Below are 19,002 nucleotides of genomic sequence, written 5' to 3'. Positions count from 1 at the left end.
ATGGTCTTCTCAACATTTAAAAATGATTTCTATCAAATTCACGATGATCATATCTAATGCTCTCTTGGTCACCATTGTTCTAGAATTCTGAACATTAGCTTGCATTTGGACCTTATCCATGAGTGAATTTTTTTTTCCTAATGAGATTGCTATAGAGCCCTTTCTTCATTACCCATAAAATTTTAGGTCTGAACGGATTTTATTGAGTACAAGTAGTTGCGATGTGGTGAATTAAATTGTGTGTCACAATTTCTGGAGTGGTCACATGTTAAACTCTTAGCATAGGTCACACATTCGGGGCATGGTGCAAGTCTTAATTTTGGATTACATGGATACTAAGGGTTGTGGATGTGACTTGCGACCTAAAGAGCTGAGTGAAAGACCTAGTTAGAGGTAACATCCGTCATTTTCAGTTAGAGAGAGCAGGAATGAGACCGACAAGTAGGATCACGACTAGTGAATTCAATTTTTTTAAGAGAAAGGTGTGTTACTCTACTTGTTTATGGTTTTCAATATATGCTACAGAAGAAAATTCTTAATCTAATTTGGGTCATAAGAATCATTTCATGATTTATATGGCAAGTCACCAAAACTAGTTACTATACAAACTACTTATGGATTGAAATGGAAGGAACACGTAGGAGCTTTGAGAGGGATTCATTAAAGGGGATGTAACTTTAGTTCTACTAGCACATTTCATGTTTTATGCCATATAAAATAAATTAATTCCCTTTAAATGAACGCATGCCACCTTCAAGACCCTAAGATCACACCTATCGAAGAAATGCATAAACGATTTAATAAATCCACCTCTAGATGATTAGATATAGTGATTAGAGAAATTCAAAAGTGATCTAGTGTCAACTAAGATTTCATGTGAAATCATAGACATTGAACCCTGCAGTTGAAAGGAAATTGGTGTTTCTCTAAGAGCATCATTCAACTAAGGAGGTCAGAGATCAACGTTTTTTAGCCAAGCGAAAAATAATAGGAAGAGTAGTGTGTTGGAGGAGAATAAGAATGCAGAGTTGGGGCTGATGAAATTGATGAAACCTGGAAAGTCTGTCAAGAGAAACTATTACAATGATTGAGAATTACTTCCAGGGGGGTTATAAGTTGGAGCCGTGTTGCAACTTGTTAAGTCAAAAATTCCACACACAAATCATAGAGTCAAGGGCGATGGGTATCACTGTGAAATGCGTTGGTGAATTGTGACTAAGGCAAGTCACATTTCCCATTATGAGTTTGTTGAAAATAGCAACAAGAAATGATAAATATAGAAGAGCTAAAAATAGCATTGCTATAAATAGCATTTCAGGATACATTCCAATTTTAGTTAGCCCCTGAACTAAAATTGAGAATTAAAATTCGAATTTGATCTTAGCAGCTGTTTGAAAAATAATTAATTAATTCATCTTGAGTTAATTAGTTGGAGAAAATCAAACATGAAGTCTATGTGAAGACATGCAACAATTATCCCTTTGATTGAGGAAGTTATCCCTTAACTAAGGAGATCGGGATGAGTTGTACTTTGAGTTGAAATTAGTTAGCTCAGTTAACTGAGTTAAGTCCAGTTAGATTAGTTCCAATAGTTTGTGGAACTGATTGTGAGTTCAGTTAGTTAATTCATGCATGCATGTAACTAGTGTACTTCAGATAACTAAATATTTTGTCATAAATAACTCATGCATGTCAGTTCAGTCAGAGACCTAGTTGAGATCAGAGGATGGGACAATGTACTATCATTTGTAGTAATATTCCATTGAGGATATCTCTTGCATTCAGAAGGAATTAATTCCTTGGAGATTGCGCAGTTACTTCTGAGTTTGGTGAGTTGTGCGAGAGGTGAATTCACATAGGTGGCAGCCAGAGGAGCCAAGAGAAACAGCACAAGGAAATAGGAGGCTTGGAAGACTGAGGGAAGGCATATGTTGTGTCTATTCAGTCTAAGAGTAGCATTGAGGGATTGTACTAAGAGCGGAATAGCTTGTGAGCTAAAGCTTTGTGTAATCCGGAGATATTTCCACTTGTATGACAATATAGATAGTGGAGTTTTTAGCTGAGGCTTTCCCCAAAGTATTGTTCTGTGTTCATGTGTGATTGATTTCTCATTCTCTGCTATATGTGTTCTATTTGATCTTGCTCAAAATCGATTAAGCTGCGGCAAGTTTGTTTGTAGAAGTAGATAAAGTATTTTGCTTTAGTATATTGCATTATTAGGTGATCTACAGTGAGAAATTCTACAGAATTCCACATAATTTGATTTGTTCATGTTGATTTGGTGGTCATCAATTTGTGATTTCATTTTGGTAAATAAATTCAGGAGCAAGATATCCATGAGTGAAAACCATTGTTTTCCTCTCATGTATGTCGCCCATGGTACAAACATGGACAGGTCCACACTTGGTATGTGTGCCCCAAAATATTCATCTAAGAGGAATTGTTGGCCTGAATATCTATGTGCTCTACATGATGTTTTACTTTTCATGTAGAAACACAATACCTTGTGAAAGTGTAGTCACAATTCATATTCTCATCTTCCAATCCAAACTCCTACCTCCTTTCGGAAGATGATGTAACCATTCATCCAAAGGCCCATTGGCTACAAGTTCATAAATAATATCACTAACCATGTCCATATAAAAATGATTTAACCACAATATTGGGATGATTAAGTCATGTGATCCTTCTAACTTCATAATAGAACCTTTCTTTCTTTGGAAACTAGATTATTGTAGCTTCTTAATAGCTACTAGTGAACCGTCTGGCAGGGCACTCCTATATGTTCCTCCCTTCTTTGTATCTCCTAGGAGGTGATTTTATTCACTGAAATTTTTAGTGGTAATTCTCTGTTCATCATTACATTACACCCTCCATGAAGGAGGAACAAGAGCAACAAAAGAAGGGTTGGATATTTTCCTAGATCTCTTGTGCCTTTTTCTTTGCCTATATGCTAGAAACCAAATGACCACAACAAGTGTAGTAGAAAGGATCATTCCACTTACTGTTTAAAATAGCAACAAGAAATGCTAAAAATAGAAATGCTATAAATAAAATTGCTATAAATGGCATCTCAGGTACTAGTGTTGGATATAGCAACAAGGAATGAAAAAAATGGAAATGCTAAAAATAGCATTGCTATAAATAGTATTTTGGGATAGATTCCAATTTTAGTTAGTCCCTAAATAAACATTGAGAAGTAAAATTCGAATTTGATCTTAGCAGCTGTTTGTAAAATAAATAATTAATTCATCTTGAGTTAATTAGTTGTAGGAAATCAAACATGAAGTCTATGTGAAGACATGCGACAGTTTCTCCATTGATTGAGGAAGTTATCCCTTGATTAAAGGAGATCTGGATGGAGAAGCTTAGTTATCTGAGTTAAGTCTAGTTAGATTAGTTCTAACAGTTTGTGGAACTGATTGTGAGTTCAGTTAGTTAATGCATGCATGCATGTGATTGTTGGACTTTAGATAACTAAATATTCTCTCATAAATAACACATGCATGTCAGTTCAGTCAGAGACCCAGTTAAGATCAGAGGAAGGGATAATGTACTATCAGTTGGAGGAATTTTCCTATATAGGAAACTCATCCATGCAGAAAGAACCATCTCCTTCAGGACTACACAGTTAATTTTGAGTTCAATGTGTTGTGTGAGAGGTAAATTCACACAGGTGGCAGCATTGGACCCCAAGAGAAACTACGCAAGGAAATAGGAGGCTTGGAGGGCAAAGGAGAAGGTTTGTGAGAAGCCTTTAACTGTCTATGAGCAACATTATAAGATTGTACTAAGAGCTGGATAGCTTGTGAGCTAAAGCTTTGTGTAATCCAGACATATTTCCTCTTGTATGATAATACAAAGATCGAGGTTTTTAGCTGAGGCTTTCCCTAGAGTATTCTTCTGTGTTCATGTGTGATTGCTTTCTCATTCTCAGTTATGTGTGTTCTATTTGATCTTGCTCAAAATCGATTAAGCTTTTGCAATTTTGTTGTAGAAGTAGATCTAGTATTTTGCTTTAGTATATTGCATAATATGTTGATCTACGGTGGGAAATTCTACATGGTATTAGAGTAAAGGTGATCAAAGTGAAGAATAGTATACAAGAAGGGAGAAGTTCAAAGTTTGAGGTTCCTGAATATAGAAATCGAGTTCTTATCCCATCTCAATTTCACCAATGGTGTTCAACAATTTAAGACTCGAGTATTCCCTTGATGGCAGCTTGAATTATATAGCCTAGAAGGATCGCATGGAAGCAGTGTTAGAGGATAATGGTCTAAAGGAATTCATTGATCAAGAAGTCGCCAAGCCGGCAGTGGCTAATGCTACAGAATTAGCGAAATGGAAGAAATGTGTGGCTAGAGCAAGGAGAATCCTTCTGGAGGGAGTTCGAGACCACATAGTCTCAAGTCTCCATAGGAAGGAGACGCTGTTTTCGATGTGGAAAACATTGAAAGATCTATATCAAAACATAAGCGATCAGAGGAAGCTGGCGCTAAAAGAAAAGCTTTGGAAAATCAAGTGTGAAAAGGGCGACACGATCTCTACATATCTGAACAAGCTCACCACTTTCAGGGATGAGCTTGGAAGTGTAGGGATCACGAAAGCTGATGATGACATGGTGAGTCTTGTGCTCCTCGGTCTTCCTAAGAGCTGGCATAGATACCAAGACTCAGTAAATGGAAGTGATAAACTGCCATATTGGGAATGACTTTGGTCGGATCTGATGCAGATGGAGATAAGAAGAAGCACCAGAGATGGTTCTTCATCCAAGGAAGATGAAGAAAACTGTGACTTAGCGAGTAAGGAAAAGAAAGGGAAGGAGAAGGATTCTCATCCGAAATCGAGTTCTTCTTATGGTGGGAAGAAGTTTGACAAATCGAAAGTGCGATGCTTTCATTGTCATGAGGTAGGCCATTTTGCTACAAATTGTCCACTGAAGAAATCCAAGATGGGATCCAAGGAAGGATTTGAAGGTGAGGCATTGGCCCCATTGTTCGAGTTGGATTTCACCCTCTTCACATGCTTGGTTTCATCCATGGTGGGATGTGGTTGGTTTCTTGATAGTGGAGCTTCATTCCACATGATCGACGATAAGAGTTTGTTTAGTACCTTAGAGAAGAAAGATCTCCAGATACTCATAGCAATGGGTAATGATGAAAAGTAGAGTGTCTCAGGAGTAGGCACATTTGTTTTTTAGAGGGAGCATGGAGCTCGCATTACCTTGATGTATGTGAAGTATGTGCCAGGACTGAGGAAAAACTTGGTATTGATTGAAATGCTGGAAGACAAAGGCTATGATGTAGTCTTCAGTAAGGGAAGGGTTTTCCTTAGACACGTCACTACGAGACAGGTGAAGCAGATCGGTTCACGATTCAAGAACTTGTATGCTCTTTGGGTTGAAGATGCATGCAAAGCCTTGAGGAGCAAGGCAACTATTGGAGACTTGGTGGTTGAGAGGGAGAGTACATTACCTCTCAACATGCAGCACCAGAAGAAGTCTCAGACAATTGTGGAGGAGCCACAATTGGTGAAGCAACTTCAGGAGGTTGTGGAGCAGCCACAACTAGAGAAGCCAAGAGGAGACCGAGTGGAGGCATCCACTCATGCAGAGACCTCCAATAGGAGAAATTTCAAGCCAAGTGGGTAGAGGGATCACATGCATCCATACCTCCAGGTCGGAGGTGGGGCGATGTGGAGTGACAGTCCCAAGAAGGCTGGAATAGGGGTAGGATCATTGAGGTACCCAACCTCTTTGATTAGACCTTGCTACGGGAGCCCCGATGAGGAGTAACAGGACTGGCTGAGTGGGTAGAGGCAGATGCGGATGGAGCAGCAGAGAGAGCTACAATGCAGAAATCCCAAGACAGTGCAGAGCTAGCAGGTTGTAACAATGCGAGAGGCACAAGAGTGTTGCACCAATGCAGGATGGCACACAGAGGTGTGCAGGTGTGAGATGCATGGAGTGTTGCAGTAGCTCAAAGGTCACAGAGGGAGCACTTGTCAATGGCAGAGGAAGCTTCATCATCAGAGGATGTTTCTAGCCCAATAGGGAGGTCAGTTGGGAGATTTTTTTTTTTTTTTTTTTCTAGAGTTGCTGGAGCAACAACACTAGGGAGAAGTGTTGCATGCAGAAAAATCCAAAGGTTCAGGATCAGGTTCAAGTTGAATGCCTTTCTGGTTCAGAGGGAGTGTTGAAAATAGAAACAAGAAATGCTAAAAATAGAAATGCTATAAACAACATTACTATAAATAGCATCTCAGGTACTAGTGTTGGATATAGCAACAAGGAATGAAAAAAATGGAAATGCTAAAAATAACATTGCTATAAATAGTATTTCGGGATAGATTCCAATTTTAGTTAGTCCCTGAACTAAAATTGAGAAGTAAAATTCGAATTTGATCTTAGCAGCTGTTTGTAAAATAATTAATTAATTCATCTTGAGTTAATTAGTTGTAGGAAATCAAACATGAAGTCTATGTGAAGACATGCAACAGTTTCGCCATTGATTGAGGAATTGATCCCTTGATTAAAGGAGGTGAGGATGAGTTGTACTTTGAGTTGTAATTAGTTAGCTCAGTTATCCGAGTTAAGTCCAGTTAGATTAGTTCCAACAGTTTGTGGAACTGATTGTGAGTTCAGTTAGTTAATGCATGCATGCATGTAACTGTTGCACTTTAGATAATTGAATATTCTCTCATAAATAACTCATGCATGTCAGTTCAGTCAGAGACCCAGTTGAGATCAGAGGAAGGGATAGTGTACTATCAGTTGGAGGAATTTTCCTATATAGGAAACTCATCCATGCAGAAGGAATCATGTCTTTCAGGACCGTGCAATTATTTTTGAGTTTAATGTGTTGTGTGAGAGGTAAATTCACACAAGGGGCAGCGTTGGACCCCAGGAGAAATTGCGTAAGGAAATAGGAGGCTTGGAGGGAAGAGGAGAAGGTTTGTGAGAAGCCTTTGATTGTCTATGAGCAGCGTTGTAGGATTGTACTGAGAGCTGGATAGCTTGTGAGCTAAAGCTTTGTGTAATCCAGACATATTTCCACTTGTATGATAATACAAAGATCGGGGTTTTTAGCTAAGGCTTTCCCCAGAGTATTCTTCTGTGTTCATGTGTGATTGATTTCTCATTCTCAGTTATATGTGTTTTATTTGATCTTGCTCAAAATCGATTAAGCTTCCGCAAGTTTGTTGTAGAAGGAGATCTAGTATTTTGCTTTAGTATATTGCATAATCTATTGATCTATGATGGGAAAGTCTACACTTACAACCACAAGGATTACAATTTACCCTTTATGACAAGGTCCATGATCACATTTATTTTATTTTCTTAGCATGCATACAATGTCATGGGAGTTATTGGCAAGGAAAATTTTAAGGATGGAAAAATTTCTTGAAGTTTAAAAACATTGGCGAATCTCACTAATCCCTAATATGAAAACTATACAATGTTTATTGATATATTTGTAAAATTATTCAAATTTATAATGATTTTATATATAGCCTCTATACAATGTTGGCGATTTTTAAGGTAAAATAATTTTATATTCTAAAATTTGGGCGAATCGTCTTTTATAAAATTGGAAATTGGCGAATCTTTTTTGTGGAAAAATCATGGAAAATTAGCCCACTGGGCGAACATTAGCCCCTAAAATTTTCCATGGTTATTGGATCTATCCCCCACTAGAGCGACTTGCCCATTGGTCACTAAAGTGCAAAAGTTAGTCAAATTTGTGTTGAGGCATGAAGAATTTGAAAATTTGAGAGGAGATGGTGCCCTAGGAAAAACTTATTTTTTCCAAAGGGTTCAATAATCACTCCATTCCCAAATAAAACCTTTCTAAGAGTTAACACCATGCCCTCTAGCCCAACACTCATATTTTACAAAAATCTTGTACATATTTTAGCTATTGCACATATGTTAATGCAATGAGATGATTATCGTGGCTCCAATAGACTACCTCTAAATTGTCCCATGAACATGCATTTGAGATGATCAGGAAACAATTTTTTCCTATTTGGTGGGTTGTTCCATCCTATTGGGGAAAGTCCTTTTTTGAATAGTAAGTTGTGCCATATAATATTCCAATAATATTTCTAGGTCCAATTATGTTTTGTGGTTTTTAATTCAAGCACATGTTGCATTCTCCAAGTCATTATTTATTATCACATTGCCACTGAAGTTTTCATTTACGACCCGTGGCTTAGAAGGATAGGAAAGCTAGTGTGATCACAAGTCGCATTTTTAGGTTGCAATCTGAGAGCGCATAAGTGTGACTTGCAAGTAGAAATGCGGCTAGAAACTTCAAATAACTCAAAAGAAAGGTTCGTTTCTAATGGCATAAAATTTGATAGTAAAAAAGGCATCATATTTCTTGGTCCATCTCAGATGTAGGTGATGGTGTCCCATTCAAAAGTAGCTTTTCACTAGAAAATTGTTGAAGCTAGTGATCCTCATCACAAATTACTCTTATTTATTGTTAGAAAGAAGTAATATTATGGAGGTTGTGTCACCTAGGGAATACTATTACAACAATTTTATGATTTTCTAGATGACATAGAGAATGAAAGAAATCAATTGCATTACATGTATGGATAGAAGACTTCCTCAAGAAAGGCACTCTTCATTATGAGTGAAAGGATGCAAAAAAATAGGGCTTGGTTTAGTTTCTACTTCCACAAATGTCGCCTTCCTAACATGAGTACTTTATGAGAATGAACATCTATAAGCTTTCTCTCGCCAAACTAGTCATATAAATAAAGAATTCATGGAGAATTCCATTAGGGATGGATAAAAGTGGCTAGGGTTTTGGGGCAGTAAAACTTGGAATCTTAATGGCTCCCTCTCTATTTATTGAAACCACTTTGAAATCGAGTTTTGTATGCATTCCAAGGGAATGTTTATAAGTCCATAATCTTAAATGATAAAAATTTTAAATCCAAAATGGACTACAAGCATGGGATTGAAAATGAGATGTTGCCAAACTGTATGAGGCGCTTTTAGTTGATTTTGCAGCTTCAAGTGACATGGATATTTTAAATAATTTTTTTGAATATGTGATCAAACCTTCACTCAAACCCTAATGAAATCATAATAAAACAATACAACATGAACCTAGGAAGAGAAATACCACGCACATCATAAGAGGATTAGCTCCCTACCATAGGAGCCCTAAAAAGTAGTGGGGGCACCCAAAATTTGGTGTTAGGCCAAAAGTTTGGGTGGGTGTTGTGATGAGCCTCGTCATTGCATAACTATATGGAACTTAATTCACCTCCTAGCTTAGTAAAATCAACTCTTACAATTTATTGCATGTTTTGATTATGTTTTGTTTAATGAGATGAGTCAAAGTGAGATATTATGCCTAGTAGACTAATGTGCATTGAATGCAGGTTTGTGAGAGGAAATCAGGGATTTTTGGCAAGATTAAACGCTGAAACTCGAATGGGACAAGGAAGAGATATTTTAGGAGGTAAAACCTCCTCATTTTCTCCTCCCTCATTCGAATATTCCTCCATCAATCACACTAGCTCGGAGTACAAGCAGCCAAGTCATGAAGATCAAAAGGCAGTCGAGCAAGTGATAGTCAAAGAGTTAGTTCATCTCGAGTTTGGTAGTCGAGCCTCCCTAGATTTAAGGAATTCATTGGAGACTTCAGTTGTATAAATAAAGAGGCCTAGAGCCTCATTAGGATTCGAATTTTTGCTGTAAAAAAACTAGTTATTTCTGAGCTCCAGACTTGTGGAAGACATTGCTATGTAATTTTCTGTTTTGATAATGAAAATGAGATTATTCTTGATCTAGCACTGAGTTAACTTAGAGGGCTAAATCTCTTGGGTTAGGGCCCAACCCAAGCAACAATTTCCCCTCATCTTGTATTTGTATGCTTAGATTATTTTCATAGATTCATGGTTAAATTGTCCTTAGAAGTATTTGATTGCAAGTAGTGTAGATTTGATTAGTTTGTTTATTAGTTTGCTTCCATTTGTGCTTTACCTCAACAATAGGTTAGAGGGGATAAAAGGAGCATCAAAAATCTATTAGTAGGTTTCTTGGCCTCACCTCTTCCTTCAGGGATCATGATTTGAGGAAAGGACCCCCATGCAGCCCCAAAAAGATAGAATTATACTTTCTCATAGAATTTAGAGTTTATTATACTTGAACCAACATTTTATCGGTTTGAAAGTGTAAGATTTAAGTATAATTTCTTCCATGTTCAGTCTTACAGTAGATTTCATCAATGATTTCATCTTATTCTGCAAATTTTCCTCATGCATGAAGCAAACATCTAGATCATTAAACTCTATTTTTCTAACTTATTGAAATTCTTTTTGTTTACATGATTTTTGGGAAAATATCAATGTTTGATGTAGTGCAGGTGTTTCAAAAGTAAATAGAGATCTCGTAGTCAGCAACCTCCTACCAACTTCATCCATCCATGATCATTCCTCACTTTCACTAAGACCCTCACCAATTTCATCATTTTTCAAGGATACTTCTCCAAGCATGTTGAGCAAATCCAACCATCTCCCAACCTTGGTTTTGAGTTTTAAGTGATCCTAGGAATTTTCTCACTCCATTCCATCTAGCAACCACCTTCCCTAAGCCTTCCATCACCTTCAGCACCCATCATTTCGCGCTCGGCTGTATCCTGTAGAATTACATGGAATCCTGTAGGTTTTCCTGTAGTGGCCTGTTTTGATGCTGCATTGAGGGAAAATGTATAGAAAGCCACACAAGGACACCTAAGGGTCTCCCAAACCTTCAAACCATCCACCAACATCCCTAAGCCACCTGCCACATTACCAAAAGAGATTAGCTTTCACATTTCTCCATAAAAAGGGAAAAAGACAAAAAGGAAAAACATATTTGTTGTAGCCATTTACATGCATAGCAGTAGAATGTTGATGCTTTGAATTTACATGCTTAAAATAGTTGAATTTCATACATGTTATTCTAGCATTATTTATGAAACATAGTCTCTTAGCAGTTAGGTAGGAAATGGTGTGTTTTAGCATTGGATTTCAGTCTTTTCCCTTACTGCAGTAGGCCGGCTTTCTCTTAGAGTAGATTTGTCTTTCCCTCATCAGTAATCAAGCTTATTCTGAATCCATAGAAGTCTGGCTTAACAAACCCTAGTGGTCTCTCACCAGTTGAATAGTGACAAAAGGCAGAACCATCACTTTTACTTTTGTATACAACATTGTCACCTCCAAGTTCCTACGAACCCCAGGTTGATAAAGTAAAGTTGGTAGCCCCAGGAGTTGCAGCATTCTTGCTGCAATACTAGTGGTCATCACTTTTTGGCATTGTTTTAGGGGAGGTGTCTGAGTAAAATGTGATTACTGCTTTCTTTCTTCCATTTCTTGTTTTTGATGTTTAGCTAGTAGTTTCATTTCTACAAGAGTAATTTAGTTGCTTTCTTTTCCATTCTGCATTCTTTGCTTTCCTTTCCATCCCGCAAGTAAGATTTCATTCAATTAGTTAGTTTTCATTCAGTCTGCAATTTCAATTCCACAATCACTCTCAAAGTTTGAAAAAAAAACTCAAAACAAAACAAAAATAATTTTTTCATGCCTTATAGGAATAGGGATAACTTAGGGAAATTTTTTCCAAATACCCCCACTGCTTAAAAAAACCAACCTTCCCTCTTCTTCAGTGGCTTTGAATTGGAGGAACACTTAGGTGAGAAACCGCAAATATTTGAAGAACCTACAGGGGAAGAAGAAGAAGAATAACCCATTCCTACTGATCCAATCGCTGAAAATATAAATGATAGAGGAAATACAAAAGGAGTTGAGGGTGCCTTCCCCATCAGAGAAACCAATGGGGATATTAAGATGAAGAATATAAGCCCCTCTGCCCTTCCTCATTTCCATGGCTTGACCTCAGAAGATACAGACACTTTCCTATTTGAATTTGTTGTCGTATGCTGAACCTATGACTACACAAATGATGAGCAGAAGTTGAAACTATTCCCATCCACTCTCAAGGATGAAACTTTGCACTGGTTCATGGGTTTACTTGGGGATAGCATCACCACTTGGGCTCAGATGCAGCAAGCCTTCAACAACAAGTATCGAGACTACTATAGGTCTAAAGACACTAAAGAGGAAATTTTTAGGATGACCTTAGGGCATGATGAATACCTAGAAGATTATGAAGAAAGATTCTAGTTTAGCTACAAAAGGGCCAGGTGCATACTTAACCCTGATTCACTAAAGCTAGTCCTACTTAGAGGAGTAAGGGAAGACATTTTGGATACCCTAAACTTTTTAGCAGGAGGGGATATCTACTAGTTTCCCTATGAGGATGTCAAGGTTGTCTTTAGAAACCATTCTAGGGCAGCTAGGAAAAAGGGTAGGGGTAATCAGCCTATGGTCAATCCATTCTCTTCCAATTCATCCATCAAGGTTGAAATTGGAAACATGCTAGAGGATTTTAAGAGGATATGTTGCAAAACCTTTCCCTACATATGGAAACTATGCACATTAAGAGAAAAAAAGAGGAAGTAGAGAGAGGCTTAGCAATTTTCTACCCTATATGCAGCAGAAGGCACCCTAGGAATGAATGTCCATTGGATTCTATTGAAATTCACTTAGTTTGTGAAGAAAACCACTCCACAAAAAAGTTCCCTTCTCTACCCAAACTAAAAGCAGTATATCAAGGAGCTGAAGGGGTAATTGAACAGCTCTGCTACATAAACCAAAGGAGACCTCATGGGCCTAGGCCATACCAATAGGGCATGCAAGGGTCATCCCATGCATATTTCAACCCCAACTAGACCACATCCATATCTTCTTGGGGGCCCCTTGCTCATCCTTCTAGGTCTACACCTACCCCTTGGTCCTTTGCACCTCAATATCATTCCCAGCCAACCAACCAATGATTTCAACCATATGCTCTACCACCACCTCAGTGGAATGCACTTCCCTAGGGGTCGAGGTCCCCATATAACAATGTTCCAGCTTTATTACCATCACCACCTATTCAACCATAACTTTTATACCCTACTCCACCTAAACAATCCCAGATGCCTACCCAACCAAATTTGAACCTGAATAATAGACAAACACAACAAGTATATAGTGGAGAGACATCCTATCCTGCTTATGTTGTGGAGATTTAGGAAATCAACCTGAGATCTGGGAGGGTACTCCCGGACAACCAACCTCTACCTCCACCTATGGAGGTTGAGAAATAAAGAGAGGAAAGCATTCCTAAAGTAAATCCAAAACCCTTTCTTGAGAGATTAACCCAACCACTCCAGCCTACCCCAGAAGAGACTGAATTTATGGGAGAATTGAAAAATCTATGTGTCAAAATTCCACTTCTCCAAGCTATAAAAGATGTACCTATTTACAACAAGTTGATCAAGGATAAGTTCTTCAAGCATCTAGGGAGGCAAAGAAGAGATGCCCCTACCATTAATGTCATTGGACAACTGTCCGACTTAATGTTGGGGCAGGTAATTTGTCCAAAGTATTTGGACCCTGGAAGCCCTGTAGTAGATGTGCACATCAATGGCAACATTGTCCCACACACTTTGATTGATCTTGGGTCTACCATTAATGTGATGACAAAGGACACCATGCTCAAGCTCAACCTTTAGGGTTCATTAGGAAAGACCACAACAATTCTGCAACTTGCAGACCACTCCAGGGTGGTCCTTGAGGGGATTGTGGAGGATGTGATGGTCTCCATTGACTCTTGGGAATACCCTACAGATTTTCTAGTTCTCCAGACTAAGGCCAAGCTTATTGGTTAACCTCTCATCCTTGGGAGACCCTAGCTAGCCACTGTCGATGCTTACATTAGCTGCAGAGTTGGGAATATGACTATCAAGAATGGGCATATGTCCAAGGAGTTAGTCCTATATCCTCCTGCCCAACCATCTCTAGAACATGACTTACCTTTATGGCTGGAAGAGGAGGAAGAAGAAGATGAAGTTTATTCCACCCAACTCTATACCTTAGAAACAACCATGGGAGGGGGACAACTGGATGAAGATGATTTGATTGAACACATACTCCAAATTCCAACTCCCAGCACATTGTCCTTAGAAGAAGTAGTAAAGGAAAACCAGAAAAAACATTATATTGATCTATTCTTAGCCGATTCCAATCCTATCCATGTCAAAACCATAAAACTCGACCCTGAGATAACTTTGAAGATCAACCCATCTCTTTTGTCCACCAAGAAGAAAAGTTGTGCAACATGCTCAAGGAACATCTGGATTCCTTTGCTCGGAGTTAGAAAGAAATGAAGGGAGTGCACCCCTCTGTGTACTCACCACATTTATATCAAATAAGGGTGAAAACTAGTTCGGAAATCCCAAAGGAGGATGAATCCAACTCTCAAATATATTGTCAAAGAAGAACTACAAAAGTTGCTAGATACAGGATTCATTTATCCTATCTTCGACAATGAGTGGGTCTCTCCTTTGGTATTGGTCCCAAATAAAAATGGTAAGTGGAGGATTTGTGTTGATTACAGAGAGTTAAACAAAGCCACAAAGAAGGACCATTTCCCTCTACCCTTCATCGAACTAGTTCTAGATGGCCTGGAAGGGAATTTTTTTTTTCTCTTTCCTAGATGGATTCAGCAGGTACAATCAAATCCATATCAGCCTGAAAGACGAGGATAAAACCACCTTCACTTGTCCCAGGGGTATTTTTTCCTATAGGGTCCTTCCTTTTGGTCTATGCAATGCTCCTGCCACTTTCCAGAGAGAAGTCATCAGTATATTTGCCGAGTTAGTCCATGATGTAGTATGGATTTATATGGATGATTTTACACCTTATGGATGTGATTTCAATGAGGCTCTATCCAACTTAGGTAAGGTGTTGAAAAAATGCATTGAAATGAACCTATCCCTTAGTCTTGAGAAATTGATTTCTTGATGACTACAGGGATTGTGCTAGGTCATTTAATATCCCAGCGAGGATTGCAAGTGGACCCAATCAAAATAGCTATCATCCAAAGGGTCCCACCTCCGCAAAAGCAGAGAGATGTCAAAAGTTTCCTAGGGTTAGATGGATACTATAGAAGGTTTATAAAAGACTTCAGCAAGTTAGCTTCTCCTTTATGTGGGTTATTGGCCAAGGACTTTGAGTTTGTATTGTCAAAAAGCTATGAAGAGGCCCTAGACACCCTGAAGGACAGGTTAACCACTGCACCAATTCTTCGAGGCCCAAATTGGGCCCTTCCTTTTCATATACATGTCGATGCCTCACACAAAGCCATAGGAGCAGATCTAGGCCAAATAGATGAAAAATTGCCTAATGTTATTTAATTTATCAATAAGAATATGTCAAAGGCCGAAATGAACTACACAGTGACTGAAAAGGAGCTCCTCGCTATTGTGAATTCATTGAACAAATTTAGGCATTACATTACAGGTTATCAAACATTTGTACATACTGACCATGCTGCAATCAAATATTTAATGAATAAACCTGATGTGAATGCCTAGATTACTAGATGGTTACTTTTATTGCAACAGTTTGATCTAACTATTGTTGATAAGGCCGGCAAGGAAAATGTTGTTGCAGATTTTTTGTCTAGATTAACTTTGCCTATAGTTGAGGAAGGAATGGTTGATGATTAGTTACCATATGAACACTTATTATCCATTTTAGTTCTCTCTCCTATTATCCATATGACAAAGAAAACTATTTGGTATATGCACAGTTCCCATCGAACTTGTCTTCCAAAGAGAAAAGAAAGATTGTGAGGAAGAGAGCCCCATTCACTTGGATTGGGGGGAACCTCTTCAAACTAGGCCCAAATCAAATTCTGAGAAGATGTGTCAGGGAGGAGGAAGTATTTGAAATCCTTCTGACCTCTCATGATGGGCCTTGTGGAGGTCACTTTGCAGCAAAGAGGATAACATTCAAGGTGTTACAAGCTAGTTATTATTGGCCCACTCTTCATCAGGATGTGAAAAGATATACTAGTTAGTGTGATCGGTGCCAAAGGATGGGAAAACCTACTCCAAGGGATGAAATGCCTTTGCAGCCTCAAGTGACTTTCAAGCCATTTGACAAGTGGGGCATGGATTTCATTGGGCCTATTGATCCTCCTTCCAAGAAAAAGTAGTATAGCAGTGTGTGCACTGACTATATGACTAAGTGGGATGAAACTAATGCAATCAAGGCAGCAACAGAGGAGAAAGTGGCTGAGTTCTTAAGGGAGAATGTATTCCACAAGTTTGGGTACCCTAGGGAACTGGTCACCAATCAAGCCAGCTAGTTTACCTCCAATATGTTTGAAGACATGTTAAGCCAACACAAGATTAAGCATAGAAACTCCACTCCCTATCACCCACAAGATAATGGGCAAGTGGAGGTGACCAATAGAGCGCTGGAGGGAATTCTAACCAAAGTAGTTAGCAGCAGCAGAAAAGATTGGGTAGATAGGCTAGTTGAGGCCACTTGGGCCTATAATACCACTTGGAAGACCACCACTGGATTCACACCCTATATGCTGGTCTATGGGAAGAAGGCCCTGTTGTCCATTGAATTTGAGTATGATATATTGAGGATGGCAACCCAATGAGATCTAGATCTTAGCAATGAACAAAAAGAGAGGTTTCTCCAGTTGAATGGTTTAGATGAGTTCAAAATGTAGACCCTCCTACACATAGAGGTAACTCAATTTCGAAGGAAGATATTGCATGATAAGAACATCAGGGATAAGAAATTTCAAGAAGGTGATTGGGATTTGTTATATGATTCCAGATATAAAGTCTTTAAGTGAAAATTAAGGACTAGATGGTTAGGGCCTTATGTTATAGAGAGATGTCATGATAATGGTTCAGTGCAGATCAGAACCATAGATGCAGAGGCCATTCCTTTACTTGTTAATGGGCACAGATTGAAAGTTTACGATCAGTGTGCCATCTTGATCTATCAGTGTGCCTTCCACCCATTCTGATTGGTTGGCATACTGTTCAATTTCTGGGGTCCTATGGTGGATATAAGGAGATAATTTATGTTTCTGTCTTCTGTTGCAAATGAATCCATGAGGGTAGTAGGCCCAGATGAAACTCTTTTTTAATTTCAATCTCCGGAGGATTTCATCTGCCTCCTTCCCAGCTTCTTTGTTATTGAAAATAAAAGGGCCTAGGTGATCCTTTATTCCCAGCTGGGCTTTCTTCTTGGTCTTGAAAAAGTGAATTTCATCAGAGTTAATCATTTGCCTATAGTACTCCAGAGCAAATAATCGCATGGGGAGATATTTAGGCAATTTAAAGGGAGGCAACTCACACCCATAAATTCTGATTTCGGTATGGTTTTGGTATAAATACCAATCCCCAACTTTGTATTGTTTGGACAGTTGAAGAACCCTCTTAATGTCTGCACTAATTCTGGGAGGGGGACTTCCTATCAACATGGTTGCCACTGGATGCACAAATTGGTCAATAAAATCTATATATAAATAGGGGGAATCATAGGACCTATGGAAAAGAGAAGTCCAAAATATGACAGATCTAGGATTCCCTCTGGTATCAAGTTTTTATACAGAGAAGGGAAACCTATCAGTCTGGTAGTAAAGAAACAAATGATATAGGACTGATGAATACTTGAACACCCTCTCATTTTCAAGTCTTGTAAATTGATCTTTCATTTTATTTGCGATGAATTTGGCATAATCAAATTTGACTGTAGGAGGTTGACCGGGGGTAAAAATAGACATACCAGCCAAAATAGTCTCATCAACAAATTCATTAGTGGTAGAACCCAAAATGCATGATAGCATTGTTGTGATGTCTTTGCCTAGGTCAGAAAAGAAGGCTGACATGTAAGGAGGGGGGTCCTTTGGCATGTATTTCTCTGCAAAAATGAAGGTCTGGAGGATTTTAGTACTCCTGGAACTAGACAGTTTAGAGAATCTTCCAAGCAAATCAGCAATGGATAAGAGGGTGAGGTCTTGGCCAGGCTGCAACTGCAACATCTCATTTATGGACTCGGCTGTAATGGTGAAAAGGATTTTCTGGTCTGAGGACATTAAAACTTTTATAATAGGGTCATAGTTTGAATGGCAGTAATGAATAATTTTTGGAAAGACATGAACACTTGGGAATTGATATTTGGGCAGGTTTGATTCCCAGAGACCTATCTTATTTGCCTGGTTCAAGTAGATATCCCAGTATTTGCAATGCAATTTCAAAGGGGTTTCATTAAAGGTGAGGTCCTTTATCTGGAAATCTTTGTCAGCTAGGGGAAGATGGTCCAAATCTTTGTGGGCAGTTGTAACTGGCATGACATTTAAGGCAACGGGAACATCCATCCTTGGTTCTTGTGGATTCAAGGACGAGGGTAGGGAATTTCAAGGAATGATGAAGAACTGGGTTGTTTCAGGGAATATTTAGACTATAGAACAAATTACTTTCACTAAATTACTTGATTTTCACAACAATTTAGTCCAAGTTCAATATTAAGATAGGGTTTCTTAGAAAAACAGGTAAATACCTAGTTATGGTTGCATGAAGGGAGAAATGGCTCTGGTGCACTGTTTGCATGAAGCGCACGGGTCTGGAATGGCAATTTGGAGTTTAGTGGCTTCTGAAAGTTTACTGTTGGTAGTAAGGTGATAGCTTGAATGCACTCTGAGTGTGCATGGAGAACAAAAGGTACTTTTCTTGGTAAAACAAAATAATGAGTATGTTTGGGTTTATTGGCAAAGTGAATGCTTTTGGCACGTATCATGGAAACTTGATAGTTGGCACTGGAAAGCGACAGTTGGCGCTAATTGACAGAAAGGATGTTTTGTCTTTTAGTGAAGGTAAGCAGAGGTGGTAAGCGAAATTCATCACACCGCTCATGAGGGTATGGCAGTATTGGGAGAGGTCCACCTGATGCCATTCATTGGGCAACACGTAGCAGCAAGGTGAATAGTGAAACCGCTCACATCGGGCAGGTAAAGGGTGGCATTGGAGGCCGCCCGATATGAGCGTCAGCCGTTAGATCTGAAGGGGTCAGATCGTA

General features: G+C 38.8%; 1 pseudogene; it reads right to left on the bottom strand.

The window, feature by feature from the left end:
- Positions 1 to 2,288: 2,288 nt before the first annotated feature.
- Positions 2,289 to 18,304, bottom strand: LOC149178085 (C-type lectin receptor-like tyrosine-protein kinase At1g52310; annotated as a pseudogene).
- Between the last annotated feature and the right edge of the window lie 698 nt (positions 18,305 to 19,002).

This window comes from Pinus tabuliformis, chromosome 4_1, assembly GCF_031772625.1.
Source record: "Pinus tabuliformis cultivar Carrire ecotype Pingquan chromosome 4_1, CPIR1, whole genome shotgun sequence".
Lineage (NCBI taxonomy): Eukaryota > Viridiplantae > Streptophyta > Pinopsida > Pinales > Pinaceae > Pinus > Pinus tabuliformis.
Note: the sequence above shows the minus strand (reverse complement) of the source record. Positions and strands in the feature narration are given on the sequence as shown.